Consider the following 8319-nt stretch of genomic DNA (forward strand, 5'->3'; position numbering starts at 1 on the left):
AACCAATTAATACAAAAGGGATACAGTTCTTTCTTAATGACTGTTCCGATAGATATTGACAGTAGTCTCAAAATTTTATCCCGAGACAGGCATAATCGTCAGCTCCCTTGTCTTTTGTCTGAACATCTCGGATCATGATTTTTACCCCTTTTGTGTTAAGCCCTTGTAGTACTTGGACCTTTTTCGTGTCTAGACCGCCCTTTCGGGTTTTCGCCCTAAACATATCTCCTGGATTCAAGCCGCCTTTTTAGGTTTTCAACTTGAAAATTTTTTCTTCCCTTTTTTTTTACGCAAAATATTTCTTGACAGCATCAGCATTCACTGGGTTGGAAAACTCTCTTTCGTCCATCTCCGCCAAAATTAGTGCTCCTCCTGAGAAACCTTTCTTCACCACGAATGGTCCTTCCCAATTCGATGTCCATTTCCTGCGAGGATCCTACTGGTTTGGGAGAATTCTTTTCAATACTAACTCTCCTTCTCGGAACTGTCGAGGATGTGCCTTCTTGCCATATGCCATCATCATTCTCTTCTGATATAACTGCTCATGGCAAAGTGCCATCAACCTTTTTTCTTCTATGAGATTCAATTGCTCATAACGAGCATTAACCCATTCGGCTTCTTCCAACTGTACTTCTTTAAGGACCTGAAGGGAAGGGATTTCTACTTCAATTGGCAAAACTGCTTCGATCCCATACACCAAAGAGAACGGTGTAGCTCCCGTGGAAGTTCGGACTGTTGTGCGATAAGCATGCAAAGCAAAGGGTAACTTCTCATGCCAATATTTGTATACATCTGTTATCTTTTCAATTATCCTTTTGATGTTCTTGTTGGCTGCTTCTACCACTCCATTCATCTTTGGGCGATAAGGCGTCGAATTGTGATGCTTGATCTTGAACTTGGCACAAACCTCTTTCATCATTGAACCATTGAGGTTACTAGCGTTATCTGTGATGATCCTTTCCGGGAGATCATAGCGGCATATTATTTCTTTTTGGATGAACTTACATACCACTTTCTAGGTCACATTGGCATAAGACGCTGCTTCTACCCACTTAGTGAAGTAGTCAATTGCCACAAGAATAAACCGATGCCCATTTGATGCCTTCGGGGTTATTAACCCAATCACATCCATGCCCCACATTGAGAATGGCCATGGTGATGTCAATACATGCAGTGAATTTGCAGGAGTGTGGATTTTGTCTGTGTATATCTGACACTTGTGACACTTTCGAGCGAAATCTATACAGTCTGTTTCCAACGTGAGCTAGTAATACCCTGATTTCATGACCTGTCTTGCCAACATATGCCCACTCGCATGCGCCCCACAAATTCCTTCGTGAACTTCCTTAACTATTCACCGAGCTTCTGCTAAATCCACAGATCTCAAAAGCATTTGATCCCTACTTCTCTTGTATAAGATGTCCCCATCCAAGAAGAAATTCATTGCCAACCTTCTAATGGATTTCTTATCATTTTCTGAGCTTTGCTCCGGATATTGCTGAAACTTGAGTTAATGCACAATATCATGGTACCACGGTTTCCCGTCTACTTCTTCCTCTACTGGAGCAGTGTGCAGGGCATTCTTGAAGATTAATCACGTTGGGTTGAATCTTGACATCGGTACCAACTTTGAACATTGCTGCCAGCGTGGCTAATGCATCGGCCATTTGGTTCTCCTCTCGGGGCAAATGGGTGAAGCAAATCTTATCAAAATTTTCAATCAGCTGTGAAATAAACTTATGATATTAGACTAACTTCGAGTCGCGTGTCTCCCATTCTCCTCGTAACTGATAAATAACCAAAGCAGAATCCCCAAATACTTTCAAAATATGAATTTTCCTCTCAATTGCTGCTTGAAGTCCCATGACACAAGCTTCATATTCAGCCACATTATTGGTGCAATAGAAATTGAGCTTGGCTATGATGGGATAATGATCTCCTTCTGGTGACAATAACAAGACCCCTATGCCATTCCCCAAGGCATTCGAAGCTCCGTCGAAAAACATCTTCCAATTCTCTTTCTCCTCTGATTCCTCCTCATTTGTTTGACAAACCGACATCAGGTCCTCATCTGGGAACTCAAACTCCATCGGTTCATAATCCTCTTCCACCATTTCCGCCAGAAAATCTGCAATTGCATTTCCTTTGATATCTTTATGGGACACATATACAATATCATATTCTGACAACAACACTTGCCATCTTGCCACTCTACCTGACAAGGATGGTTTCTCGAAGATGTGTTTAATAGGATCCAACTTTGCAATGAGCCAAGTGGTATGATATAGCATGTACTGCCTGAGTCGATGCACCGTCCATGCTAAAGCACAACACATTTTTTCCAACGAGGAATACTTGGACTCATACTTAGTGAACTTTTTACTCAAGTAGTAAACTGCCCTTTCTTTATTACCAGTTTCATCATGCTGTCCCAGCACACATCCCATGGATCCTTCATTTACTGTCAGGTGCAAGAGGAGGGGTCTCCCGGCCACAAGTGGTACCAATACTGGCAGACTCAACAGGTATTCTTTAACCTTGTCAAAAGCAACTTGGCACTCTTCATCCCATGCCCCAAGATTGTGCTTGCGAAGGAGCTTAAAGAACAGGTCACATTTGAGCGTGAGATGTGATATGAACCGGGCTATATAATTCAACATTCCCAAGAATCCTCTAACTTCTTTCTGCGTTTTGGGAAGAGGCAAGTCACGGATTGGTTGAACCTTATCCGGGTCAACTTCTATTCCTCTTTCACTAACGACGAAACCTAGTAGCTTTCCTGAAGTGACTCCAAAAATGCACTTTGCCGGATTTAATCTAAGCTGAAATTTTCGTAACCTCTTAAATAACCTTTCAAGATTGGTCGCATGGTCCTCTATTTTGTGAGCTTTTAAAATCATATCATCCACATACACCTCGACCTCTCTATGCATCATGTCATGGAAAAGAGTCACCATGGCTCGTTGATAAGTCGCCTCAGCATTCTTCAAACCAAATGGCATTACCTTATAACAAAAGTCCCCCACATAGTTATGAAGGTAGTTTTTTCTCTGTCCTCTGGTGCCATCTTAATTTGGTTATACCTTGAAAAGCCATCCATAAAGGAAAACATGGAATGGCAGGCAGTATTGTCAACAAGGGTGTCGATGTGGGGCAGAGGGAAATTATCTTTTGGGCTAGCTCTATTCAAATCTCGATAGTCTACACACATTCTCACTTTCCATCTTTCTTAGGCACCTGGACAATATTTGCAACCCATTCGGGGTACTTAGCTACTTCTAAGAATCCTACATCAAACTGCTTCTTCACCTCTTCCTTAATTTTCAAAAGCATTTCAGGTTTCATTCTTCTCAACTTTTGCTTAATTGGTTTGCATTCGAGTTTCAAAGGCAGTTTATGGGCTACAATGTCTGTATTAAGTCTTGGCATATCTTGATAGGACCATGCAAACACATCTACATATTCATGGAGTAGCTTTATTAGTTTTTCTTTTTCAATTGGCACTAACATCGTACCAATTCTAACTTCTTTCTTATTTTCTTCATTTCCCAAATTAATCGTTTCAAGTGTCTCTTGATGTGGGATAATTTGTCTCCCCTCTTGTTCTACTAGTCTTAACAAGTCCGGAGTTAAATCATAATCCTTCACGTTTTCTGTATCGTCAAGTTCGCTGAAACTTATACCTTTTTCAAAATTAACCTCAAAACCACTGTCATTATCATCTTCGTATTCATTATTTGGAGTCTTGGAAGGTAAAGGGAATTGAAATATGTAGAGCTATTGTATAGATAAATAGTTAAAATAAAGGGATGAAATGACACGAATGGAAATGGTGAACCATGAGGAGAGATATGAGAAATGCACTACGCATGTCAATTTATTAGAATGATAAATGATAAAAAGCTCGATACATAAAATTTCAAATGCTTTTGGGCATAAGCACGGATGTTTAGTTTGCATTACTTTGAAATTGAATCACAAGTGACTAGTAAACTCATGGTGGTCCAACTTCAGTGGCCCGAGGTATGTAGTAGGAATCCCATCCGCATTTCCTGGCTGCTCTTCACCTTCCTCCGTTGCACATATTGATAAATCAGAAAAGGCTTCCCCTAAAGCTAACACTGGTTCTCAGCTCCCAACGGTGAGTGATTCAAGAAATATGCAACCTTCAGATCGAAATGTCTCGTAGAGATGAGGATATGTCATTGCATGGATTTCCAACTCATGCCCCTTAAAGAGAGCCAACCTTTCCTTTCTTCTTTCGGCTATTATTTCTTCTCTTTCCTTCTTAGTTGGCTTATACCCTAGGCCAAACCTTTCTTCATTTTTGGTAGCACGTATGGGCCTTCTAATGCCTTGTAGTTCTCTTCTCAGTCCTGCCCTTGCTCGGTATCCTTTCCCTACTATCTGACTGATAGCCATCTTGGTGGTTTTGGAAAGCCTTGGAATAGGCGGTGTAGTTCCTTCTCCAACATATGTGGTGTTAACAAACTCGAATGATTGAAAGGAACATTCAGGCACTTCTTCCGTCGCTTCCACGTAAGGAGTATCCACTGGCTTGCTTATGAGTAAGTCCTATTCCCCATTAACACATACAATCTTTCCATCCACGATAAACTTGACCTTTTGATGAGCCATATGGATCCAAGGTCTTCCCAACAAATAATTGTATGAAGGAGCGATATCCATAACCTGGAATTCAATGGTAAAGGTACACGGGCCAATTCCACCAGTATCTCAATGTCCCCTACTACTTCTCTCCTTGTTCCGTCGAAGGCTCTCACGATCATCTGACTCTTTCGCATGTAGGACATGTTGATGGGTAAGCGGGCCAAGGTCCTCACGGGCATCACATTTAAGGACGATCCGTTATCAAGCAACACTTTTGTAACGGTACAACCTTTACACTTGGTAGTGATATGCAAGGCTTTATAGTTTCCCCTACCTCCCGAAGGGATTTCTTCATCGCTAAAGGATATTATGTTACCCACTGAAATATTCCCAATGATGTAGTCCAAATTTTCAACTGAAATGTCGTGATCCACATATGCTTGGTTCAGAATCCTCATCAAAGAGTTCTTATGTGGTTCTGAGCTGAGGAGCAAAGATAATAATGAAATACGAGCAGGCAACCTGTTCAATTGCTGAACCACGTTGTACTCACTATGTTTAATGAACTTGAGGAACTCGACAGCTTCTTTTTCAGTCACTGGTCTTTTTGAGCCATCTGTCGATTCTTGAGATTGTACTTTTTCTTCTCTCGAATTTTGCTCTTTCTCTTTTCCCTTCTCCTTCCTGAGATTCTCCAATGCCTCTAGTGTATAGCAATGTTCGCTGCGGGTAATCCCCCCAACACCAGTTATATTTGCAGCATCATCTTGAGATTCAACTATCCATTTTCCCGCTTTTGAAACTTGTACATTGCAATTGTAGTTCCATGGGACAGCTTTGTCATCTTTGTAGGGAAAAGGTTTAGGGACTTCGATGGTCATTTTGGCATGGGTTCTGTCTTCCATAAACTCTCCTCTTGGTTCATAGAAAATGGTTAAAGGTTTTATCTTCCTTGGGTGAGTGGGCTCCTTGAACATCATGTTTACTGCTGGCTCTGAAGCGTCCACATAAAACTCAATCCTTGACTCGTCCATCATTCTTTGCACTTCATTTCGGAAAGAACTACAATCTTGGATTAAATGCCCCACACATCCTTTGTGATACAAGCAATATGGTCTTTGGATATCTCTCGAGTCATTCACATCAAAACATTTCGACCACACCTCGAGCATATCGGCCTTTACCAAGGCTTCAAACACTTTCTGCATGGGGGTTTCCACTTCTCGAATGTTCCTTTTAACATATACCTCTCCTTCGACTGCATTTACCTTTGCCCCAGCATGATTTGGCAGTGGGTTATTGTTAACATTCTGTTCCATCTTCTTTTCAAAATTCAGGATTCTTGCCTTGATCAACCCTTGCACCTTATGTTTGAATTTTGTACCATTCTCAATTGAGTGACCTTCGATTCCATAATGATAATCGCAATGGGCAGAAGCGTCATACCATCTTGGGAATGGAGGTTTTAATGGCTCTATGTGTAAAGGTGCCACTAGATGGTTTGCAACTAACTGAGTGAAGAGTTCAGCAAATGAGATTGGGATTGGGTCATACTGCACTTTCTCTTGCTTGTTTCGCCATCCTATTGATTCACCGACAGTATGGTTGTTTGAAGGTGTTGTTTGTTGTGTGGTTGAAGCTGTAACAGGTGTGGAAGTAGGTGGGTGAATATTTGTGGGGTAAGGTGTCCGTTGGATGGGAGTATATGGGTACAGGTTAGGAAAGGCATTTGGCATGGATGGGTATAGGTATGGGCTTTGTGAAGTGTTGTTCACAGCTGGGTAATAGGGGTATGGTGGGTATGGCTGGTAAGGGTTGTATATTTCTCCTTGGTGTTGTCCTGAAGTGATGGCTTGGGCTTCTCCCTCTTTCTTCTTAAAAGTTCCCCCTTTCTTCGTGTTTATCGTATCACCTCCTTCTATCTTCCCTCGCTTAATGGCAGTTTCTATCATTTCTCCTGAAATCACCATATCAGCAAAGTTTTTCGTGGCACTACCAACCAATCATTCATAGTAAGGGGCTCGCAAGGTGTTAACGAACATTACAGTAGTCTCTTTCTCAGTCAATGGTGGCTGAACTTGAGAGGCCACATTCTTCCATCTTTGAGCATATTCTTTGAAGCTTTTAGTGGGTTTCTTCTCCATGTTTTGTAAAGAAAGGCGATCCGGAGCCATATTTGTAACATGCTTATACTGAGCTAAAAACACTCGAGCAAGGTCTTTCCATGTGTGGATTCGATTGCGGTCTAGTTGGACATACCACTTTGCTACAGCACCAGCAAGGCTATCTTGGAAGCAATGTATCAAGAGTTTGTCATCATGAGCATATGCGGCCATCCTTCTACAATACATGGTTATGTGTGTGACTGGGCACTTGGTTCCATCATACTTCTCAAAGTCTGAAACTTTAAACTTTGGGGGTATAACAACATTTGGAACAAGACAAAGTTTAATTGCATCCATAGAACAATACATTCCCATTCTTTCTATCATGCGTAGTCTCTCCTCAAAAAGGTCAAATTTCTGGTGGGTATCGGGATTATCCTTCGATTCAACGGATCCACATTTGAGCTTTTCTTGTTCCTTTGGATCATCCAGATCAGGTACAGAGATGGGATCTGAAGGACTTGCCCCTCCAATTGGCCTCCATTGGGCATAAGTCGATGGTGGCCCTGTAGGCATTGGCATCCCAAAAAATGGATATTGACCCATCGATGGCATGGGAAAAGACGCATTCCTTACAGGTGGTGGTGTAAATCCTAGTGGATACACAGGGTCTGTATTGGTTTCTGTCTGTTGAACGTCTTCTGGTGCACCAAAACTCCCTGCCGCTCTCTTCCCTTTATCTATAGATATCAACTCCAAAATTTTTTATAACTGACCCATGATTTCTTCTTGCTTCTTCTCAATCTTATCCATCCTCTCCGAATGTTCGTCCCCTATGATCTTAGAACGGGCTCTTGTATTGTATCTGTGGAGAATTTGTTTATCTGGAATTTTGTTCTATTAGTTCAAGAGATAAGTTAGAATTTTATGTTGAATGCATTATTATTTATTACTTTCATTTAAATCATGTAATTATGATGCAAATGAAATGTATTGAAAAGAAAAAATAGGAAAAATATTGGCCATCCAACATTTAACATAAGAAAATCCGCATCAATAAAACTTAAATATACGATTACATCATTGTCTAAAACCATTAAATAACTATCAAAAGGAAAAACCAACTTTGTCATATTGGTCCCTTACCATCCTGAGGTGATCGATCAACCGCTCACTCAATTCATCCTTGGGAAGAATCTCTTGCCTGAGTTCTTCGGTCTTGTCTACCATCGCTCGAGCTCTAAATGCCACTTCTCTCATCTGTCTCAGTATCCATCGCATTTCAGCTTCTTTCCTTTGAAGGCTTTGTGTGCACCAATCATTTTTTTTCCTCATTTGGAAATACTCTTGCCTTACTGCTTCGTACTGTGCCTTGTAGCCCTCCATGGCAGTTTCCAACAAGCTGCAGTCATTTCTCAACTCTTGGATGGTTTGTTCTTGTCTTCGTACCTTGTGCTGCAAAGCATCGTTGGCACTTTGGAGTTCTTGCATTCTGGCTATCAGAGAAGAATTTGCCACGTTCACTTCCTCAAACTTGCTTTGCCACTCATCCCGCTCTTCCAAAGCAATCCGTACCTTTCTTGCCGTCTCTTTTTTTACTTTT

At 41.3% G+C, this 8319-nt stretch overlaps 1 pseudogene; it reads right to left on the minus strand.

Annotated features, from left to right (window-relative positions):
* Positions 1-286: 286 nt before the first annotated feature.
* On the minus strand, positions 287-6581 carry LOC108663855 (annotated as a pseudogene).
* Positions 6582-8319: the final 1738 nt, after the last annotated feature.

This window comes from Theobroma cacao, unplaced genomic scaffold (assembly GCF_000208745.1).
Source record: "Theobroma cacao cultivar B97-61/B2 unplaced genomic scaffold, Criollo_cocoa_genome_V2, whole genome shotgun sequence".
Taxonomy (NCBI): Eukaryota; Viridiplantae; Streptophyta; class Magnoliopsida; order Malvales; family Malvaceae; genus Theobroma; species Theobroma cacao.